Below are 14,911 nucleotides of genomic sequence, written 5' to 3'. Positions count from 1 at the left end.
CCTTGCTGGAGGCCAGGCGGCAGACCGATGACCGAGGACTCTCGGAACAGGGCGCTTGTGTGCGCTGCACGTGTACGTTGCACCGAAGACCCGATACGCACGTTTTTACGTACGCTAAATTTTTCGCGTAATCACTCGATCGTGTACTTTGGGCAATGTTATGCCTGTCCGCTTCAATCACAATTTCCTCGTCGCTCCGCACGCACGGAGAAAACGGAGGGGCTTGTCAAATCGGCCCACGACCGGGTATCGGGTGTTTGTGCGTTGCCTGCGACGCACCCATCCTTGCCACGGCACCATGGCAGAAACGGGACGAAAAATTGCATCCTTGATTGACGTGTACTTTTCGCAAAATAATTTTTACATCGTTTCCCAATCATTTCGCGCATCGGGTCAAATGACGGTAACATTTTGCTGCTGAAGTGAAGCTGTGTTTTTTTTTGTACCTTTGTACCCGGTTTGTTTTCATCCGTTTGGCCATGTTTACGTAGCGTTGTTGTGGTTGTTTTTAATGTTGTTGCTATCGTGCAATGTGCAGCAAAAAGGGCCACAAGCCACAAAGGGATGAGATCTCTTTTTCCGATCCTTAACAATCCCGGTGCGTGGAGATGTTGTTGTTATTTTTTTCGTGGACCAAGCTGTTCCAGCGGTTCAGACAGGTTTGGGGGGGTACCGATGATGGGTCATTACATGCTTGCCGTTCGTTTGAAGAGAGAAGTCACACAAAAGATCGCGCGAAACCCTTTGTGAACTGTGAATATAAATATGATTTCATTTCGCGAGTCATCTTTTATTCGTCCCGGTGAAATCATTACAATTGCAAAAGGGATACCTATGGTTGCCAAAGTATGTTTAACATATTTGACTGATACACAAATATTAAGAGAATTTTATAGCTAAGGAAAGTCTTTAAATATATGAAAAAGGATTTTTGCTTCGTTTTACATTTATATTTTAAATACATTCTATTTAAACATTACATTTATATTTTTAGCTTATATTCCAATAATAGGAAATAATACAAATCGTAAAAGCTATCACAAATTATGGTTATAAATTAAAAATTCATTATAAAATAGTAATTTTTGTGAAACTCAAGTAGAAATCAAAGAAAAAAATATTTATTTTCACAAATAAGATATGATGGAAAAATAAGAAATATTTCTACATTTCCAAACATTAAAAAATAAGGGGAGAGTGTATGTTTACTTAGAAACTAATAATTTATTTTACTAACATAACTATACGGAGGCTTGCTTTATGGTGAACTTGAGCAAATCATATTTACCATTTGAAAAAACCAACAAAATCCTTTGAACTATCATACGGTTGTCCATTACTTAATTAAGAACATTAAGGACACTGAAACTTATGCCTGCATGGTTGAAGCAAAACGCACAATTGTTTTGAGTTTTCCACAAATCCAACTGCTGTTTGTCCGTTACGAAAACCCTCGCTACATTCCAACGAACCATTAACTTCTTTTCACAGCCGTTGTGCTGCTTTCTGTGTCAACGGATTCATTCCTTTCATCTGCTGGGGCGCTTTGTAGTGCGCCTTATTTCTCCTGTTTTCCTTTCCTTACATTTGCTGCACGCTCTGCCAACGCTTTTGAGATCCTTGCCATTGATGACTTTTGACATTTGGCTAGCCGTTCATTCCCTGCATTCGGATCCCACAAACGACGCCACCCTGGCTTGCCCTTTTACCGCTGACGGGCGATCGTCTTTTTGATATGTGGCTTGGAGGGAAAGTTAGTCGTCAAAAGTACGCCCTGTTTTTACATCGTTCCTCACTCTCTCTCTCCCTCTGCACCACCCGACCCGAAACGGAATGAATCGATGTGACCGCTTGAAGCACTTTCCGTAATTTCTTAGGAGATGCCCTTCGATATTTCAGGCGTTAACTTTTACTGCTTCACGAGTTATGAGTTCAACCCCTGCTGAATGCGGTACCTTCAAGTTGTTTGTAAAGCGCGTCCGGAGCAACAGGAAAGGGACGAGGACGATAAAAAACCATGCCCTACGGAGCGCTTCAACGCTAAAGGTTCAACTTTCTAAGATCTTTTGACACGTTCACCAAAGCATCTCACCGAAATAAAAAACATAAAAACCAGCGAATTGTTGCTCCATGATGGGGCAAAAATGTCAACCCATACAAGAGCACCAAAACTCCCCTTGTACAGCCCCCAAAACGGTGTGGGATATATTGGCCAGTCGAGGGCCAAACCGTAAACCATTCGCACCGCAGGATCCTGTCAAAAATTGTTCAACCTAACAAGATTAATAACAGGCACTCCATCAGATTTTTAATGAATTTTTGTGCCTGTGATGCGTCGTGCAGACGAATTTGCATTTTTATTTTTCGAACCGGCCCTTTCGCGGGCCCTGCCTTTGCCGGTTTATTATCGTGCGACCGACTCCGGGAGGGGAAGGAGAATTTATGACGTGACAAGAAGCCACCATGCACAATGCATTCAGGTGCATTTTCGCGGCATTCCATCACCAGTTGGTGGACATGGACATGGCGACATGTGCAGGGCGCTCTGAGGCGCTCTGTCTTTCACTGTCTTGGGCCCGCGGAGTGACGATGATAAATGACAGTTCCGTTGCGGGTGCGTGCAGAAGAAAAGTGTCTTGCGTTGAGTCGTTTTCGGGCAGGACAAACCCAAGCGGGAAAGGCAGAAAAAATACACGTGAAACACAGAAACAAAGGCTGTCAGCTTCGGTCTGATCGATCGTCAGAGGTCATGTGTTATGAGCTGGCAAAAGATGTGTTTCTCGTTCGATGTGGTCATTTGCTGGTGCTGGTTAACCGTCTGTAACAAAATGAATGCTTTGTGTCGGACGTTCATTAGTACGGCTCGCGGCGGGATTAATGGAGCTTGAAAGTGGAAAAAGATTTCTTCACAGAATTGATCGTTCTTATCAAAAAAAACCGGAAAGAAATGTATTTTTTAGCCCGTACTTACTGTTGCAGTAATCAGAGAAGGATTCGTTAGAATGATTATTAAGGCATTAACGTTTTGTTACATTTTTTATGATGATGAATACGACAAATCTAACACATTTTATGCTAAAAACTTTCCAAATTCTTTCTACGGTGGCGTTCGAGATCGTGTCACTTCACAATAAGAAAGGCTTACATTTAACCACTAATTGTAGCAAGCAGAGGCCATTGCTGCCATTATAGCCCAACATATTCGGCAACACAGCTGCAACTGCACAAACGAACATCAATTTATTACGGAGCCGGGATTATAGTCATACTCGCGGCACAGCCCGCGAAAACTGTCCCGCAAAAGGCCCCGAAAGGAAAGCATAATCCGTTAACTTAAATGCTTTCTGTCTGACGCAATATTCTCATTCTTTTTCTGCTCCCCTGTGTACGGGAGCTTCTTCGATAAGACACCAATCAGACCGTTTTGTGTTTAGTCTGAGCCGTCCGGAGTTGTTTTGTTTTTATTCTGACCACACTCCTTCACAATCGAACCACACATTCGGAGGCCATACTCGGGTCTCGCAAGGCTGTGCGAAGAGGCAAAAGGCTTAAGTAGATTGTGATTTATACTCATTCGCCGTAATCTTCTAATTAATTTCAATAAAAATCTTATTTCCATTCCGAAACCCCCCACCACAACCCCTAGCCTCAGGTTTTCGACGTCAAAGTCAAAGACGGAGCCAAAAATTGCTGGCATCAGATTTTCGGCTGTACTTCTTGCACCAGCCGTTTTCCACCACTACCTCTGGGGGGAAGAAGCTTCCAACCCAGTACCGGGCTACACGCTGTAAGCTTTCAATTGAAGTTTACACGGACGCCACATTTCGTGACTCATGCAGCGTCGTGCGCCGGGTGTCGTGTTCGGAATTTATGCTGCCAAACATCCGCGCTGCCACGGCACGAATCTTTCACCCAATTGGATGGTGGGTATTAATTCCCCATCAAAGCAGGAACAAGTGCGACTGATGGACGGGCCGCAAGTCGTTCGGTTACTTTCTTACAAGATTACTTGCAATTACTAGCGACAGAAGTCAAAATTTGGTTCGGGCACCGGGGAAAAACAAAGACGAGCAGTCGCGTGACGCTAATCTACGACGCGATACGTTTGTACTATTATGAGCTTTGTGTGTGTTTTTTCATATTTTTGTCGCTCCTTGCAAGCTTTTCCTATATATATTTTAGTTCGCTTCCTGACCGGAGGTCATTAATCACAAACGTCGCATATGGGCAACAAAAAGTTTGGTAAACTAAAACTCGCCCCTTCACGGGAGGGGAGTGGATGTTTGGGTTTGGCGTGTCGTTTTGCTGTGATTAGTACACTATCAGATTGGACGACTCATTTACCATTCGGGCTTAATGCTAGTGCTGTTGGTATTTTAATGGACCTGTTTTGTACTTTATGAAATGTTTTTATCATCACATCGTACATTCATTTCGAGGCGCAATTAGTTAACGACATGCCGTGCTATTTTTTGCATATTTCTTTTTGCTGGATCATTAAGATTTGCACGAAGAAACACATCGTTATTCTAATACGCATAAAGCTTATTAACCATACTGTCTGGGTAAACCAATATAATTTTACTGTTTAGTTAGCTATTGGTTAGATATTGTTTAGATATTGGTTTGTTTGTGCATCGGATTAATTTTTGAGATTGAGATTATTGAGCTTTATTAGAATTGACTACGAGAAAACAATGTCTAAGCCTGCTCCAGATCATGACTCATGATCCATCATGAGAATGACAAAATATTCTATGTCCTATACGCTAAAAGTCCTATATCCTATACCCTAAGAGGACCTACTGGAATCTACACCATTGATTTCATGTCCTATGTTCATACATCGTCTATTTGGTAAAACATCTTGAATCACTATAAAAAAACCTTAGTCGTTGACTTTAGTGGTCGAATTATTACATTTAGATATTTGATTAGTCTTTACCTATACCTATAACTTAATTTCATAATTAATTTTTAATTAATTAATTTTATTCGTGGAAAAAACGAATATCTATAAGTTATATACAAAAGAGATATGAGTTTTTTACATGTTGTCAAAGTTATCAACCAAACTTCAACAACTGATTGCAATCGAACATTGTAGATCTCTTAGATATAGCAACATGGTTCGCTGACGTAAATGTCCTAACGGGCCATCCGGCATAGGTTCTGAGGCTTGAGGAGTTGTTAGTCCGTAGGCGCTCCGGCGAATCGGGCAGTTCCCTGACTATGGTGGTTCCTGTTTTAACAGGCATCCTTGGCAAGGATGTGGGTTCTCTATGAAGATTCTCTCCTCTGACATTCCAAAAGAAAGATATAGCAACATGGTTAGTTAGTCTGCCATATTGGTTTGTTTGTGGATCGGGTTATTTTTTGAAATTTGCTTGAAGCTCAATTAGAAATGACTAGTCCTTGTTTCAGATGTTTGTCCCTCGTTTCTGTTGTCCTTACTGTTATATGTTCTATTGCTGTTGTCGAGGATACATTGGGGAAGCTTGGACAGTCGCACCTATGTAGGTTGGGACAGACGCTACCATGACGCAGTCTGGTATGCCAAAAACGTCTGAGACGACAGCCCACACGGACGACAGCGAATCAAAGGCTCCAAAGACTGGCAAGATGGTCACGATGCCGATCATCAAACTCACCTCCGACTAAAGGACGCCGCAGACGGCCTGTCTGAATGTCGGAGTAATACGAAAGCCCACCGAAAAAGGAGGACAAGAGGGACTCCAAAATAACCGATATTCCTACCGAGTTCACCCGGGATAAGGTGCATCGCAATGGTGAGAGAAGGAAATGTCCCACCCCCTATTTGTGAACTACTAGACATTAAGCGTAGTCTATAAGATATACGGCCTGGCCGTTCTAACGATAATAAAAAAAAAATTAGAAATGACTACGAGAAAACAATGTCTAAAGCATCTTGAGCATGGCTCGTCTACAGGATGACAAAAGATTCTATGTCCTATACCCTAAGAGTCCTGTGTCCTATACCGGTACCTATTGGAATCTACACCATTGATTCCTTGTTCTATGTTCATACACCGTCTGTAGGGTGAAACATCTTGAATCACTATAAAAAAACTCAAGTCACTGGTTTCACTCGTCGAATTATTACATTTAGATATGTGATTAGTAAAGAATCCCTATAAAATAACTTCATAATTCCTTAATTTTATTCGTGAAAAATTCGATACAAGTTGAAATAGACATCTTAAATTATTTACATGTATCAAAGTTATTATTATAATGATTACTATTTATTTATTTCATCGGACATACACGTGTCTTAATGATTACTTAGGTGGTAATGTGACAAAGCGACAACGGACCTAACAAGACGAGTTCGACATTGATGGACAGAAACGGAGACGTTCGCGAAATACCGGTTGGGAAATACTAAATTCGTACAAATTGTAGTTTACTTTAAAAACTGTTACACAATACATTAACAGGATCTGTTTGACCGAAAGTGGTTCCATACCGCGTAGTTTTAATTATTTCCCGTTGTCTTACACTCCTGGACGGGGCAAAAAAGGCGATGGAGCTAAGAAGAGCCAGGTGCATCAATTTCGTTACCGATGAGGCCAGCAACAATCATACATTGAGCCATTGTCCGTCGTACCGCCAATGGCTGAAGTCCCAAGAGCAGGCATCGTGCTCCAGGGAAGAAGCTTAATGGCAAACCGGGTTGCCTTCCGTTGGATCGCTTCGATGCGTTGGCTCCAGGCATGTGTTGAAGGGCACCAAACAATACTCGCGTACTCTAAGATTAGTCGGAATCTTTAGCCACTCGAAACAGTAAACCCACGGTTAATTAGATTTGTCATATGAGGACTTAAACTGAGTTGCTTGTCAAAAAATGACACCTAAGTCTCTAACACTGAGAGTTCGACACCTAAGTCAAAAAGCATGAGAGATCTGCATCTTGAGAAGGACATTGACTTTTAATTTTTCGATGGACAATAGCAATGAGTTTCGGCGCCACCAAGAACTGAATGTGTCAATTGCCACATGAAGACGAAAACAGTCTGAGATATGTTTCACCGCGGCAAACAGCTTGACATCATCGGCATACAATAGAATGTTGCAATCAGCTAGTAGTTATCAACCAGACTTAAAGAACTGATTGCAATCGAACATTGTAGATCTCTTAGACATAGCAAGCGACTAAATTCTAATCATTTATAGAAGATCCTACGAACTGTTCGTTATAGACGACACTAATGCTAAGCATTTATAGAAGATCCAACAAAACGATTGTGTTATCGTTTAAATTATGCCTTTTAGTGGAAAACTTTGATTATTTTAAACTTTAACAGAACGATGCACTGAACAGTTAGAAATTACTCATTAAAGTTACTTAAATTTTTGACATTGGAGAGAGCTTTAGTGAGACGTATTTGTATACAAAGTAGAAAATTGATACTATTGGCGATGCACAAACCAAGAAAGGTACCATGAAGTCCAATATTATTACCAGTCTTCCGCCAGTATTAGCCACATGGCCGTCAACCCGTTCCTTCCCGAATGCCTTGCGGAGTCCTTTGCGATGCACACACTACCCCTAAAACGCGTGTGGCACGTTTGTCTGCCATCTCGGGACCGGACCTGTGGTGCCGGTCGATATCGGTGCTCAATGGCGGTAACGCATTCCTATCAATTACCACCGGCCGCAAATAGCCCGTCACCCCACGGAAGTAATTATCCCATTCACCGGTGTGCAAATTGCACCGAAGGTCAGCTACAGCCCCGTAATGAGACAAATGATGCAGCTTATATGTCCCGCCCCGCCGCGTAAACACCGCAAGTGTGCGCACTATCAACGCACGCCCGACCGGTGCCGATGGTTATGATTTAGTTTGCATATTTTATGGCTACATTTCATCGAAACTGTTTATTATGGAGGGCCGGGGTCGGAATCGCGGTGACTCGGCGAGTCTGTGTCTGTGTCTATGACTTCTACGACGGCTGTCTGGTCCCGTAGAACGGTGTGTACGGTTCTACGGCACCGTTCGCGCCCCATGCATCATCGTCGTGTCATCTAGATGTACCGTCACACCGCCGGACCGGGTAATTGTGCACCCGTCCGGCCCACTCGACACCATCGTCACTGTCTCGGGGTGTGTATGCGTGTGCAGCATCCAAAACTGCATCGAAAAGAGCTCCCGCTGTCCTGGGTGGCGGTCCGGCGGTCGGTTGATTAATTTAATGCAATTATTGTCGATATAAAGTTGATTAATATTTAAATAAATAACGCTTCCATTCGACGGTCGACGGTGTTTATTAGGATGTCCTTTAGTGTCGGGGCGCTGTCGGCGCTGTCATTAGCAGGTTTTTCGCTCGGTGGGCAGTGTGAGACGCTCCGCAAGTGGACACCCCACCGCATCGCATCGGAAGACATGGGTTTTGCATTAGACACATTCAGCACAACAGTTTGCAACAACGTTACGAATTTTGGTTTGGAAACGGGAACTTTGTTTTGAGTGAGGGTGACTTTCAAGCATCCAGACAGATGATTGGTATGGTTTTATGAGCCAAGCCTTTAGATCGAAGCTAATAAGCAATAAAAGCCATAAATCATGCGAATGTCGGCTGGATGCAATCAATCCACGGTTGGATGGCGACTTGTTAAATCAAAAAGAGGCTTTTCGAGTGTTTTATTAACTTTAAAGCATTCACAGGATTTATTTTTTCAAACTCATTCATAATTTAATCTTATAATTCTGTTGCATCTATCAACCAGCTTCAGTCAAGACTTGTGGTCTTTTCCGATAACATTAAATTCAAGATTTCGCTTCATTTTTGACTGCTTCTCGCGAATGAAAAGATCAGCATTTTAAACACTTAAATTGTAAGCTGAATTTTACTCGTTTTAGAGGTTCAATTTTGCACGAAATACAAACAAATATCTCCTGCATACTTTAAAGATTTCCCAGTGCTTCTGCAAACCAAACCGTCCCGGTCTAAAAATGTGTCAACTCGGCTGCATGTTAACATGCTTCTCCGGGATTGATCGTTGCTGATCGAACGTAATTTTTCCCACGGAATGGTGAGAATCAATTTTAAAATTCCCTTCCATGCACCGAACGAACCACATCACCTGACGGGATCGATCGCTGCATGCTACATTTCCGTGGTACGCCGGTGGTAATTCGTCCGGGACGGCAAACGAGCCGGTCCGTGACATGTTTATGATGCACCCGTGTCATACAAGCAGGACGCGCACTGGTCACATTCTGCCGGCGCACACATTCAGCCCCCCAACCAAAACCCCACCACCGAAACGCTGCTGCCTGAGACTCGGGGCCGTAGGATGTGGAACACAGAACCTGGTACAATCATAGGTCAAATAACATGCAGCGACACAAAAAATCACGATGAAATCGCGAAGACAACAGACATGAAAACAAAAACCCCCGAGCACACACACGAACTCGAAAACTGGCCGCAGGAGAAACAAATGGAATGGCGACAGCATGTGATTCCCAGACACCGCTAATTAATCGCCGTTAATTTTTCGCACTAATTGCATATATAGACAGATTGAAATTGCATCAGACGGATACACACCGAGGTGTGGTGGGCTGGGTGAAGGAGGGGACGGTACGAAGCCGATCAAGTGAGTCAGAGATACTGCGGCGGACGGTTTTGTGCGCTTTGGACGCAACTTCTGTTCGCCGGGCTGGGTGTCCCAACTGATATCCAATGGCAACAAACGGAGGCTTCAGTGGGTTGATGAGCTTCGCTGATGATGTTCAGAACCTTTTCGTATTGTCATTTTTTGAAGAAGTAATCAAAACGATTCCTTTTTTTGTTTAATATTGTAATGTGATATATTAAGACTTTATTTGTAATTAATTTTTCAAGTCTTGCTAAAATAAAATTCAATTGTGTGATCTTTGTTGTTTGTTAATTTCTCTATAATTGTTTGATTTGTTTTAACATTTCTGTTCTAATATCGTTTTTTTTGCTTTCGTAATGTTATGTTTTAAAGAAGTAGTGAAAACGATTCCTTTTTTTTGTTTAATATTCTAATGTGACATATTGAGACTTTATTTGTAATTATTTTTTCAAAATAAAATTCAATTGTTTGATATCCTTTTTGTAAATTTCTCTATAATTGTTTGATTTGTTTTAACATCTTTGTTCTATAATTTATTTTTTTGCTGTAGAAATCTCACTTTTGTCGTCGTCACTTTTAAAATCGTCTTTTGGGGGTGTGTGTTGAATGTGTTCATTCACGATTTTATTTGCTTAACCGGCTCACTATCAAAAACCCAAATCTCTATTCCCGGATAGCCCGAAAACATTCCGCACCATCGTCATCGTCATGGGAATGGGTAAACAAAACAACAAACATCTCCCGTTTCGATTCCACTACATTCCTGCAATGACGCACAATTTCTTTAGAATCGAAACGAAACGGTTTGCTTTGACAATTTGGCCAAAACAACCCCTAAAACCCTGAAACTCCAACCCTTAAATGGCGCAACCCTTCCTGCGGGGGTGGTTATCGGTGGAGCGTTAGAAATGCTGTTCACCGTAACTCATCTCGTCGCTCATCTGCTTACGAGCGTGAGCCTAAACCTTCGAGCACGGGTTGTGAGATAAACATCAGACGTCTCATTTTCCCCCTCCCCCTTCCTCCCTCTCCCCTTGCTTGCCGACTCTATCAATCACTCACCCCCTGCATCGCACCGTCTCGCAAGTCTACTTGCCGTGTGTCACCGCTCACCCGTGTGCCGTGCCGTGCCGTGAGCGTTACTCAGACTACGACCACTTGTTCTAACGGACTCTCTGTCTGCTCGAAAAGAGGGTCACCCATTCGAGTCTAGGTCTGCGTCTGGCGTGTTCTTGTCTGGGCCACCGACATCCCTTCCTTTCCCCCCCCCCCCCCCCCCCCCCCCCCCCAGAACCCCCTCAATCACTCCCTTCGTTTTGCATTTTGGTCGGTGCAGTCTGGCTCGGCAACGGTTCGGGTTGGCTGAGTTTAACTGTTTTTCGTTGAAACCCCCTCCTTCATCCGCTTTTTGTGTGTGTGTGTATGCTCTACTCGCCTATCGCTTACATTCGTCGAAGGGGTTACTTTGCAGAAAAACCCTGCGGCCTGCAGAAGGTGATGAACGGTGACAGTGCAGCACGGGGAAGGAAGGGGATGGGGGCAAGCATTACGGCGGGATGTATAACGACCAAAGACACGGAGTGAGAGAGAGAGAGAGAGAGAGAGAGAGAGAGAGAGAGAGAGAGAGAGAAAGAGACACACAAACTAATTCACCCAATTATTATACGTCTACTACTGGCTACGTTCATAGTGAGTAGTAGTCGACATGGCTACTACGATAGCTTAGAACCCCACCCCCGTTCGTGGAAAACTATGGCAACGAGGCCGGGCATGAGAGTGAGCGAGGTGCGGCATGAGGTGTCTGCTTCAATATTTGCTCTGTCTTCATCATTTCTCATTTCGTCACCCATTTAGTGGAAAATGGTCGCATACCTCCCATTGGGTTTTCCCTCGCAAGCCGTTCCCTAGAACTTGGTGTTGTGTGAAGCCAATTTTCGGGAAAAAGACTCAAATGAAAGTATGTGTGGGTGCGAATGTGTGTACATTAGTTGGCAGTTTGGACCGGATGATGTTTCTCAGCTTCCTCTCATTTTTGGTTTTGGTGGCTTCGTTTGGGTACTGTAGGGTTGCTGCTCTACTTGCAAAACGTCGCACTGTTTGCATACACGTTTGTATTTGGGATTAAAACAACTCAAACTGGAATGAGTCAACTGATACGTATGCTCGCCTTTTCTGGATAAGATCTTGTTCCACGCTTTGCAGTGTACAGAGCATCAAATGAAAATGTTTCTAGAGAATGGAAAATTATTCATGAAAACGAAATACAATTAACAGTGGTTCCTTGCAAACTGTTCAAAGCTATGCCTTTATGTCATACGATTAAAGTGATGTAAGAGCTAAATTCGAAGTAAAAAAATAGATGAAGTGGTAGATCATGTGTTTGATATCTTAATGTTAAAGTAATTTGTTCTAACTGTCTTAAGATTTATGACATTGTCCAACCTACAGTTTCTTCATGCAACTAAGAAGAACGAAGCTACCTCGGATACTTTTTTGTGAATATAATTCCGATTCATGAATCGTAATGAATCTTTAAACTGAATAGATGTATCCGAATCTCTTTTTTAAGAGTAATGAATTCTCTAAGAGTTATGACCTTCAGCAAGGAACTCACGTCCGTCATTTCCCCCCTATTCTTCGCTCATAAGTTGTCATGAATTCGTTTCTGCTCTGAGGATTCATGAATCTTTTGAGAGTCCTGATTTGAATGATTACTTACTGAATCTTCAGTAATATGAATGACTCTTGACTCCAAAGATTCATGGAGCACATCACTAGCGTTGAAGACAATTTAATAAATATTTCATTATTTTTAACTTCATAAAAAAAACTCCTGAACATCACTTAAGTAGGTATAAATAAACTAAACAACATACACAATTATTGTGAAATTAAGTACTATACCATTTAAGTAACACTATTTACATACATACACAAATTATTTTCAAATAACACACTTCACATAGATAGAGCATTTACGAAGGACTAATGAAGACCTACCGGGTTCAGAAGTTTCCCTTGGTATCCTATCCTATTCATCTCTCTCATCTTCATCGGTCATTTTTTCGAAGGATAACTGAATGAAATTCCATTCAAAAGTTTTAATCATTAACTTCATAATTAGTAAGTTCAACAGCAAAGAAATTAGACAACAGTCTTAGATAAGGGTAATCTAAATTAATATTAATAATAATTATAATTAGTAAAGAACTAAAGATAAACAACAAATAAGTGTTGTACAATTGGACATTACAAAAGAAAATAACAAGTTGAAATTGGACTTTCGGGGAAGGAACGTCTAAAGGATAATAGAGTAATCTTAATACACAGAGAGCTTTTGAGTTAAGGCAATAGTTTATCAAATTTAAAACTTAAGCTATTGGACTGGCCCGGTTTCTTCCAATCTTCTTGGTTCATTAGGAAATTGTACCTGTTCTGCCTCACAAACCTCAAGAATCCTGAAAACAAAATCCAGCTCTTGACAAATATTCTCACAGGGTGCGAAGTTTTAGTGTTAAATATTTTATTTCTTTAAAAAAGGCTCAATGTTCGATGCAGATCGCTACTGTGTCTACAATGTACTACAATCTTGCACACGGAATTTCCTTTTACGGTGGAGTTCATTCGGCGGGATCTGTGCCATTAGAAGATATCTAATCTGTTCGCAAACAAATTCTTCTTTTGGGTCGTACACTAAAACTTAAATGTCTTATCACAATCAGCCGTGTTTTCCACCCCGTTTCGAGGTTGGGTTCCCTTGCTTCCCATTCCCAGTCTACACACGCGCGTCTACGCTAACGACCGGTGGCGTCTACCGTCGTACGCAAAACGCTATCTCACCGCCGTGTGTTGTCACTAGATACGCGCAAAGAAAGGCTTTAGAGGTTCGTCACCAGTGTGATGCATTCCTCTCAGTTCGGGGGGAGGGCTGGGAGGCTTGCATCGATCCGCACCACACCCAACCCAAAACCAAACATCGTGCGGGGGGTGGGTGAGGGATGGCCCTGTTAAAGAAAGTCAAACAACCAAACTAAATAGAGAAAAAAACGAACGGCAACACATTGAGAAAATACCTTCATCCATGACGTCTAAGCACTTCTTTTTCATCCCCTATATTAGTGTTTGAGTGCGTGTATGTGTGTTTATGCCCCCCACATCCCACCCCCCTCAAAAAGCATACACTCGCGCAGCCCTTTGCCACACTTCGTGACTACGCAAAAGCAACTCAGTGCCGGTGTCTAGTGCAGTACCCGCAAAGGGGACGAGGCAGTACCAAACGAGAGGGGGCCAAATGTGCAAAAAAAAAAACACAAAAACCGAGGCAAATAAAGCACACCGAAAGAATCCCAAACCCAACACAATCCGTTTGTCTGCGGTGAAGAACGTTAAGGTTGCATTTTTATTTTCGCCTTTTTGGCTTTTACCGTGGCCATTCGTCTATCCGATTTTGGCCGATGCTGCTCGTTGTGAGCACTTGTTGTTGTTTTTTGCATTCTTTTTCATACTTTTTCCTTCCCCTTTTTTTTTCTTCTCCTTATTCTGCTTCGTGTCCCATTTGTGTTCCTCCGCCGTGTTTTTTTTTCTTCTTGGTTGTGTTTGTTGCCTCCCCGCACATTGCCGTGCTCAAATACCACACCTACACCCGCCCGGCTGCTTGCAAAACCTTCCCCCTTTTCCCACCCCCGGGGGCCTGTCTCCGGCTGCACCACAGACGTTTTAGGCAGATCCCCGGGTGCAAAGCCACGTTCCGCCGCTGCTTCCGCCAGCATAAATATAGCGAAGCGCAAACCAACTCCTCGCGATCGTCCATGTGGGTTAGGGCTCGGCTTTTTTCGGCTGTGACACAAAAATATGCCGTCACTCCAAGCGGCACTGTCGCTTCCCTGAAGCGAAAACCAAAAAAAAAAAGGAAAGAAAGGAAGGTAAAACCAACCTCGGAACGATAAATATACGAGCAAATATTTTTCAATGTCACACCGCGCCCCATGTCGCACGGGGTAGCCATCCGTTTTCCGGTTCCGTCTCTCACCGGACTCTCCAATGTGCGGCACCATTGTTGTCACCGAGTCCTCCGGTGCCTTCTTAGAGCCATTGGGGATTAGAAAAGGCTCCACAAAGGCTTGCTCAAGTGGATGGAGTCGTTTTTGGTGGCAGACAGGTACTCATACACACATACACTCACGGGTGCGTACACAAACAAGAGGACTCGATTGCAGACGGCTTCAAGTTAATGTTCTACGTCCTCGCATGGATGGTCCGCTGGCTTTTGAAGGTCGTGGA

The 14,911-nt window shown here is 42.9% G+C and overlaps 1 protein-coding gene across 1 annotated transcript in view; it reads left to right on the top strand.

Annotated features, from left to right (window-relative positions):
* LOC128301303 (homeobox protein 5-like) overlaps positions 1-14,911 on the top strand; it is a 137,259-nt gene that overhangs the window by 64,589 nt on the left and 57,759 nt on the right. The window lies entirely within an intron of this gene.

The sequence above is a fragment of the Anopheles moucheti genome, chromosome 3, assembly GCF_943734755.1.
Source record: "Anopheles moucheti chromosome 3, idAnoMoucSN_F20_07, whole genome shotgun sequence".
Taxonomy (NCBI): Eukaryota; Metazoa; Arthropoda; class Insecta; order Diptera; family Culicidae; genus Anopheles; species Anopheles moucheti.
The sequence above is the reverse complement of the archived record's forward strand: the minus strand, read 5'-3'. Positions and strand labels throughout refer to the sequence as shown.